General features: G+C 51.3%; 1 protein-coding gene across 2 annotated transcripts in view; it reads left to right on the top strand.

Annotated features, from left to right (window-relative positions):
- The window catches only part of SDK2 (sidekick cell adhesion molecule 2), a 273,296-nt gene that overhangs the window by 158,192 nt on the left and 106,994 nt on the right, over positions 1 to 8,110 (top strand). The window lies entirely within an intron of this gene.

The raw sequence follows: 8,110 nt of genomic DNA, 5'->3' as shown, positions 1-8,110 counted from the left end.
CAGCCTGCAGAGAAGCCCCCATCCTCCTGGCCCAGAGGAGGAAGCCGGGGCTCGGCCGGTGAGGTGGCTCCCCTAAGTCAGGCAGTTAGGAAGTACCAGAGCCACGACCCGATTCCGAAATGGCCCCCTCACCACACTGCCGCTTGAGGGCGAGAAAAGTCAAAATGGGATCGGGGACATTACCTGCTGGGGTCAGGGTCAGGACACCCCTGGCCTGTAGTGTCCCGTATGCCAACAGCCCTGCACATAGGTGCTGTCCCCACGGGACGAATGCCGTCTCCCCACCAGGCGGGTGACCGAGTGGATGAAAATGCTCCTAAGAGCTCCTGGGTTCCTTCGTGAGCCAGGTCGCGACCCCTGTGCCTAAAAAATGGTCATGCCGGGGCATGGGGTCAGAAGGGGTGCATTCCTGCCCCAACCTAGGCACTGGCTAGCTTAGGGCTCTGGGCACCTGGGGAACAGGAGGCAGTCCAAATGAAGAAGAGGCCTCCGTCCCTCTGGAGAGGAGAGCTCACCCCCGAGACCCCTCAGAATACCCACAGACAGAGGCCCTAAGCGGATGCTGAGGAGACACAGTGGAGCCCCCAGAACAATCCATCTTCCACTGTCATCGTGTAAATGTCTTTCCTCTGCGGGTTTCCAGGGACAGGTCTGAGAGGTAGGAAGGCATGTGTTATGAGCTGCATCTCACGATAGGGAAACTGAGGCTCAGAGAGGTTGGAGGACAGCCCAAGCTCCCACAGCCAGTATTTCTACCATCTACCCTCTCCTGCCTCGCTACCATCACTCTGTAGGAGGCAACCACGAACTCGGCCTTGGACTCAGCCACGAACCCCAGAATCAAATCCCAGCTCACCTCTCCCTAGCTGTGTGACCTTGGGCAAGTTACTTAACTTCTCTGTGCCTTCTCTTCCTCACGTGTAAAAAGGAATTCTAGTATTAGTACCTACCTGCCCAGGCTGTCACAACAATTAATCCATCACTGCACACTAACGATCGTTTATGGTGCTCAGCCTGGAGAACATTCGGGGCGGCGGAGTGGGCTTGCATCTCTCTGCAAGGCCAGCCTGGGAAGGTGTCCCGGAATAAACATTCACAACCTTTCTCCTCCTGTCTACCTAAACAGGTACATTCCTAGCCACCTGCTTTGCTCTCCAGGGCTTGGGCCTAGGGTGAGGCAGGTAAGGCATCCAGGGTGCAAAACTTAAGGAGTCGCTACCTGCCAGGTGCACACCCCACATCCGCAGGACCCTGAGAGCGGTGCCTCATTAAATCTTTCACTGCATCCACCCTGTGCCAGGCCTGGGGATCTCCCAGGTTTGTGCCCTAGACCCCCTGCATCTGTCTGTCTGTCTGTCTGTCTGTCTGTCTGACAGTCACTCAGATGCACATGGTTCTGAGGACAGGTGGCAGGTGGCTGCTTCTCCAAACCCCTCTGCCTCCCCTCCTTGGTGTCTGCCTCCCAGGGTGGGAGGGTTTGTCTTGGGGCTCCAAGCAGCCAGGCCCCCTGGTGGCTGGGATCTGGCCAGGCAGCACCCCCACACCCCGGCTCCCACCCGCCTTCCCAAGGAGGGACTATGAATTGAGTTCTAATGAGAAATTAATACGGCAGCTGTGTTAACAACTCATGATAATGGCAAAGTCATTACAAAAAGATTCTTTGCATGTTTTTAATTACAGCAATTAAGGGGGAAGTCAATAAACATCAGCACCCCGCCCCACCAGCTCTCTTCTTGCCCCCACCCTGGAGTCTCTTTGTTTTTTTTTAAAGTCGCCATAAATTTCTGGTGCACGGCAATTGGGCTGAGAGGCTGTGAGGGTGGGAGAGCCTGTCGGGTCCACAGCTTCCCTGAGGCCGCCTGTTGTCCACATCCAGATCCCGTGGGCACCTCTCTGTTCTCCTCACCTGGGCCACATCCCCGACCCCTCCCTCAGCCCTCACCCAGTTGGCCGTTAGCTCAGACTTGAAACCCCCCAGCTCCAAGCCTGGCAGACACCACAGGGCAAAGGGCCCCGGCCCGTCAGGGGGCCTCGCCTGCTGCCCATTCTACCTGGAAGCCTGGCAGCCACTCGTGCAGAAAGGAGTTGAGGGCATCGAGCCCATTGTCACACGGGCTAGGGTTGATGCCCCAAATGCCACCAATGGACCTGTTCTTAATTCTCAGTGGGAGTGTGAATATTGAATGTAGAGTATTTAGGGGCCATGTGACCGTTCAGGAAAACATTCCTGTGTCTTTCTGGAGCCCCCAATTTACCTGCATGTTTAACTCACTCGTGAAACAACTGTTGCTGTACACCCACTGCATGCTCAGCTCTGTCCTAGGCGGTGAGGGCACAGGGGACAAAACCAAGACACACGTCCCTCCCCTCGAGGAAAGTAGTAGGGGCAACAGAAGTTAAAAGGAGAATATATAATAGAGTATAGAAGGCCCACGCAGAAAAATAAAGTGTTATAAGGAAAAATGAAAGCAGGTGAGAGACATGGAGGCTGGGCCAGGGGTCCTATTCGATATGGTGGCTGAGGAAGGCCACCTGAGGAGGTGACACTGAGCAGAGTCTCAAGGGAAGCAAGGGGTGAGCCATGCATACAAAGGGGTAAGGTCTTTCCAGGCCAGGGAATAGCAAGTGCAAAGGCCCTGGAGCAGACTTGGGTGTCTGAGGGCAGGGTGGCTGGAGCAGAGTGAGGGAAGTAGAGCATGGAAGGAGATGTGGCTGAGGAGGTGGGGCGTGGGGACAGACAGTGGTGTTTTAGGATGCAGTCAGCACTTCAGATGTTACTCAGAATGCATGGAAGTCACGGATGGTTGTGGGCAGAGGCATAGATAGGATCTGATCAGAGGGAGAAGCATTGTTTTCATAATATACAAAACCACAATGAAATACCATTCCATGCCCACAAGATTGGCAAAAACCAAAAAGTCTAGCAAGACCAAGTATTGGTAGGAGCTCCCATCCCTGCTGGTTGGAGTGTGAATTGGGAAATTAGTGCAAATTTGGAAAACAGTTCAGATGATCTTGTAAAATTAACGTGTGCACCCCTATACCCCAGCAATCCCGTTGTCAGGCACATACTCTGGAGATTCCCTTAGCTGTGTGAGCCAGGGGACCCCCATAAGACTGTTCTCAGCAGGACAGCAAAACAGCGGAAACAAACCCCATCTACAGCAGGACTGGGCTCCCTCAATACACGGACACCCACGCAGCGCGAAAATGCCTGAACCAGGAGTGAGGACATGGTCAGAGTGCCAAACAAAAGGTGACACCCGAAAAGCAAATCACAGTAGAGGATGCAGAACTCCCAGGTATAAAGGCTTAGAAACAGACCAAATGAACCTTCAACTCTTTGTGGATGCATGGATGTGTGGTGAAACTTGAAAAAACAAAACCAAAACAATGGCGTGATTGACACACATTCAGGATGGCAGTTACCTCTGGGGAAGGAGGGGATGTGACTGGGAGGGACACCATGGGGAGGGGGACGAGGTTTGCTAGTGTTCTATTCCTTATGCTGGGTGGCAGGTACGTGAGTGTTCATTCTATTCTTCTTCTCTAAACTATACATATAATTATATTCACTCTTTTGTATGCATGACATATTTCACGATAAAAAATGTTTTAAAAATAAATAAAAGCAATGAATATATTCTGAAGCAGAATGTATGCTTTACGAGACCTCTTAGGATATAACAAAGACATCAGGAATAATTTTTAGGCCACATCCAGCTGTGCCGCAGGCCCACACTTTTTTGCTCTTGAGGGAATTTGTTAGGAAAGTTGGATCAGTGCTCCAAGGCATAACATGGTGTATTAACAAGCATGTACCTTGGAGAAAAAGTGTAGTAAATAAACCCTTATCTCTTTTTATCTCAGTGTGAGTGAGTTGTCCTGGGAGATCCTGGATCCCCAGCCCCTGTCCCTGTGTGGCCCTCCTTTTCTTCAGCTTCTCCTGCACTGGCTGGCTGAGTGGACTCCCTCTTAGCAGCCCCTCGCTGCGGCAGTTTAGGACATACGGGCCTGTTCCCTGGGCCCTGTGAGCAGAGGCAAGGGGCTCCCTGAGCAGACCTAGGAAGCCCATTTGACAAAGTGGAGTGGAGAGAATGGGAGGGTACTAGGGGCCTAAGAGCCACAGTGAGGTGGGGAGGTTGTGGGGTGGAAAGGTGGAGGAGAATGTCACCTGCAAAACTTGGACTAAGGCCAGCTCTGCCCTTCCTTCATCCATCCATCCCACCATCCATCCATCCACACATACAAACATCCATCCCTCCATCCATCCACCCGTCCCTGTCTCCATCCATCCCTTCCTCTCTCCACTCATCCATCTATACATACATACATACAATCATCCATCCCTCTCTCTCTCCATCTCTCCTTCCCTTCATCCGCCCATCCCTCCCTCTCTCCCCCATTCATCCCTCCACTCGTTCAACTATACATCCATCCATACATGCATACAATCGTCCATCCCTCCATCTCTTCCTCCCTCCATCCCTCCCTCCTTTCACCCCTCCCTCCCTTCACTCATCCAACTATCCATTCATCTATCCATCCATCCATCCATCCAAACATCCATCCATCTACTGAACAAACCTACAACCCTGCCCTATTGGCATTCTTTTCTTTCGTCTAACTACCCCTTCTCTCCTACCTCCTAGCCTTCACATACTCTCTTCCCTTTGGACCATTATGCCCTCCCCCTCACACACACACAGAGCTAACATCTACTCCTTATTTATATCTCTGCTTAAAAGGAGCCTCTGCTCACCTCCCAGTCTAAAGTAGGTTCCCCTTATCCTGCCTTTCATAGAAACCCCTGTTCCTTCTTCCTAACAGTTGTCACAGAGTGTCACTGAATCTTCGTTTGTGGGTTGGTTTGCTTATGCCTGTCTCCCTGACCAGACTATAAGCTCCATAAGGGCAGGAGCAGGTCATTCTCCAGTCCCCACCATAGAGCCTACCTCACGCACAGTAGGAGCTCAATAAAGAGTCATTGCATGATGGCATTGGTTGAGTTTAGAGAGAACCTACTGTGTGCAGAACACGAGGAAGCCAGGTGTCTTGTAGGGATTTTCTCATGAATATAACGGCCTCTTGAAGCTTACAATGTGGTAGAAAGAGATAAAGAATGTGCGTGGAGAATTTTAATGCAGAGCGTGAATCACGAAAGAGGGGGAGAGGCCTTGCCAAGGGAGGCCGGGTTTGAGGGCGGGCCCCGCTCAGCCCTGACTGCTTAACAGAGGATAAGCCCCCACCTCCATGAGCTTTAATTTCCTCACTGACGAAATGGAGCTAAAAAAACTAGAGGATGGAGGAAGAAACACTGTGACCATGAAATTGCTTTAAATTGTTCAAATATATCTTCAGAGTTCTGGGAAGAGTTTTTTAAACGTATAAAATCATGGTAAGAACTGAAATCAACGTGATTTATTGATGCAATTTTTTATAAACAGAGCCAAGTAGAAGAAATTAATAAACAACTAAAAATGTGTATTTATTCAAGTTGAGCTTGTCGTGTTATTATGCAGATTGAATGAGACAAAGAATGTGAAATCTCCCTAGAGGGAAAACTGACGTACAGTCCGTATGCAACAGGTTCTTGCTCTTTAATTCTATTTGGGGGTGAGGGTGGGTAATCAAACTGTGAAAGCTGTATAGGATTCCAATACTTTAGTACTACAAATAGTAGGTAGGCTTTTCAGCACTTTGATATACTCTTCCCGTTTCCATGTCTGCATCACAGATTACCTCAAAACGTGACGGTGTACGAAGGCATTGATTATGCTCACGGCTTCTGTGAGTCTTGAGTCTGGACAGACCACGGTAGGGACAGCTTGTCTCTGCTTTTGGTCACTGAGGTCTCAGCAGGAAGACCCAAAGGCTGGGGGCAGAGACTATCTGAGAGCTCACATGTTCGTTCACGCGTACAGTGTTGATGCCGGCTGTCATCTGGAGACCTCAGCTCCTCCCCGTGTGGGCCGCCCATGTCTGTGTGAGCTAGATGGAGCTTCTTTATGACATGGGAGCTGGATTCCAAGCAAGAGTGTTTGGAGAGAGAGAGCCAGGTGGAAGCTGTATTCTTTTGATGACATAGCCTTGGAAGTCATGTAATGTCACTTCCAGCATATTCTACTGGTGGAGTAGTGACAAATCCCCCAGATCCCCAGATTCAAGGAGGAGGAACCTAGTCCCACCTGTTGTGGGAGCAGGTACTCATAATGTAAGAAGAGCCTGTTGGATGGGAGAGAAATATTGACGCAGCCACTCTGGAAAGAAGCAGCCTGATACACACACATATTATGTCATGTCATCCTGGCTGTAACCTGTGAGGAAGGGACTCTTCTTAACTCTGTTTTACAGAAGAGGGAATTCAAGCTCAGCAAGGCCAAAATTTTGCCCAAGGTCATACCTATAAGTGACAGCCGTAGGATTTGAACTCAGCTCTCAGTGGCCCCTACCATTACATTCACTGCCTGTCAAACTGAGGACAAAGATGCCAACAGCTCATTTTATTTCTTGAGATATTTAATTGGCCAGATCCCTCTGGGATGCTGTTGAACCATGGAGCCTTGGGAAATGATGGCTTGTTCTGGTGGCGTTCCAGGCAGAGGCCTGAGGGGAGAAGAAGGATGTAACTCAGCATGACGGGAGAGACACATGACCTGGTGTGGGCATTCAGACAGCCAGGGTTGCTTGGGGTCTGACTGGGGTGGGGGGACCTTGAATCCAGGTAAAGGGATTTAAACTTTCCTGGGGCAATAAGGAGGTACTAAAGGTTCTGAGCAAGTTGGTGATATGGTCAGAAAAACTAATCAGGAGAGTGCGGAAGATGGATGGGAGGGGATCCCATGTAGGAGACGATGTGGGGAAGGAGTCGATGCAGCTGGAGTGATGGGCTAGCTTATTGGTGGGGCCTAAGGGAACAGAGGGGCCTTGGGAATTGAGAGCAATATTCCAGAGGAAGAGCCGAAGGGCTTTGTGGGGACCGGGACGGGAAGCACCATGAAAGGCTCCAAGGCTTTGGGCCTAGGTGCTCTGGGCAGGTGTGGGAGGGGGAGCTATTAGCAGAACTAAGAACGCAGGAAGGAGGGCATGGAGAGGAGGTAAAGAATACCCAACGTTTTCTGTTGGAAGTTGGGTGTTGGGTGTTAGGGCTCAAGGAAGAGCCAGGGCAGACGGACAGTCTTTGCAGAGAGATTGAGGTCAAACCCATTAGGTCAGGCGAGGAGAGAATGAAGCCGAGGGCTTTGGGAAATGAGAGTGCCAGCCAGTAGTTCTCAAACTTCGGTGTGCAGCTGGATCTTCCGGAGAGCGAATCAAGACCTCAGACCCAGGCGCCGGGGAGCCGGGCCTGTCGGCGCCCCGGGGAGAGAGGAAGCATGGGAGCAAGTCTGTGGACTTACCATGCCCAGGGGATTCTGAGGCCACCAAAGTGTAAGGTGGGAGCCCAAACAGTAGTTCTCAACCTTGGCTCACGCTGGACCTACCTGAGCAGTGTAGAAATACCCACGTCTAGGTCCCACCCACCCCAGAAGGTTCTTACCTCTGGGAATATTAAAGGGGATTCTGAGGTGCAGCCAGGTTGGGGTCTCCTGGGTGAAGGAGAGGAAGAAGAGGCAGGTGGTATTCCAGGGGCTGAGAAATAACAAGGCAGCAGGAGGCCAGGTAGCTGAGGACGTGGCCCCCGTGGTCCGGGAGGGAACGAGTGGGCCACGGGGAAACGAAACCAAGGTGTCGGTGGTCTGAACTGTACTGCACGTGGGGATGCTGACGGGCAGCCCGCACCCACACCCCAAGCCAGCGAAATCTGAAGTTTGGGGGCGAGACCGGGCATGAGCATTCTTTAACTCTGTAGGTGATTCTTGCTGACACTCAGCCAAGTCTGAGGACAAACATTGTTTCTCACACGTGTGTATGGACACACTTCACTGGGAGTCTTGTTAAAATGCAGGTTCTGATTCAGCAAATCTGGAGTGGGGCCTGAGACTCTGCATTGCTGACGGGCACCCAGGCAGTGCCTGTGCTGCTGGTCCATGGACCACACTTTGAGCAGTGAGGAAGTGTACATCAACACTCAAGAGTCATGGTGATCTGCTCTGTACCAACACCCCTCCCC

Source organism: Equus quagga, chromosome 11 (assembly GCF_021613505.1).
Source record: "Equus quagga isolate Etosha38 chromosome 11, UCLA_HA_Equagga_1.0, whole genome shotgun sequence".
Lineage (NCBI taxonomy): Eukaryota > Metazoa > Chordata > Mammalia > Perissodactyla > Equidae > Equus > Equus quagga.
Note: the sequence above shows the minus strand (reverse complement) of the source record. Positions and strands in the feature narration are given on the sequence as shown.